This window comes from Heterodontus francisci, unplaced genomic scaffold (assembly GCF_036365525.1).
Source record: "Heterodontus francisci isolate sHetFra1 unplaced genomic scaffold, sHetFra1.hap1 HAP1_SCAFFOLD_518, whole genome shotgun sequence".
In the NCBI taxonomy this organism is placed as follows: domain Eukaryota; kingdom Metazoa; phylum Chordata; class Chondrichthyes; order Heterodontiformes; family Heterodontidae; genus Heterodontus; species Heterodontus francisci.
Genome location: NW_027141084.1, coordinates 540,991 through 542,018, shown reverse-complemented (window position 1 = coordinate 542,018; position 1,028 = coordinate 540,991).

Genomic DNA, 1,028 nt, shown 5'->3' with positions numbered 1-1,028 from the left:
GTGTTGGAGATGGACCATGTAAAGAGGGAATGATACTGTCCGTGATGACAGGGTGTGCAGTAAATACAGAGAGATACTGTCCGTGGTGACAGGGTGTGCAGTAAATACAGAGAGATACTGTCCGTGGTGACAGGGTGTGCAGTAAATACAGAGAGATACTGTCCGTGGTGACAGGGTGTGCAGTAAATACAGAGAGATACTGTCCGTGATGACAGGGTGTGCAGTAAATACAGAGAGATACTGTCCGTGGTGACAGGGTGTGCAGTAAATACAGAGAGATACTGTCCGTGGTGACAGGGTGTGCAGTAAATACAGAGGGAGTGATACTGTCTGTGGTGACAGGGTGTCCAGTAAATAGAGTGATACTGTCCGTGGTGACAGGGTGTGCAGTAAATACAGAGGGAGTGATACTGTCTGTGGTGACAGGGTGTGCAGTAAATACAGAGGGAGTGATACTGTCCGTGGTGACAGGGTGTGCAGTAAATACAGAGAGATACTGTCCGTGATGACAGGGTGTGCAGTAAATACAGAGGGAGTGATACTGTCTGTGGTGACAGGGTGTGCAGTAAATACAGAGGGAGTGACACTGTCTGTGGTGATAGGGTGTGCAGTAAATACAGAAGGAGTGATACTGTCTGTGGTGACAGGGTGTGCAGTAAATACAGAGGGAGTGATACTGTCTGTGGTGACAGGGTGTCCAGTAATAGAGTGATACTGTCCGTGGTGACAGGGTGTGCAGTAAATACAGAGGGAGTGATACTGTCCATGGTGACAGGGTGTGTAGTGAATAGACAGAGAGTGATACTGTTTGTGGGGACAGGGGGTGTAGCGAATATAGAGTGACAGGGTGTGCAGTGAATACAGAGGGAGCGATACTGTCCCTGGTGACAGGGTGTGCAGTAAATAGAGTGATACAGTCCGTGGTGACCGGGTGTGCAGTGAATACAGAGGGAATGATGCTGTCCGTGGTGACAGGGCATGTAGTGAATACAGAGGGAGTGATACTGTCCCTGGTAACAGGGTGTGCA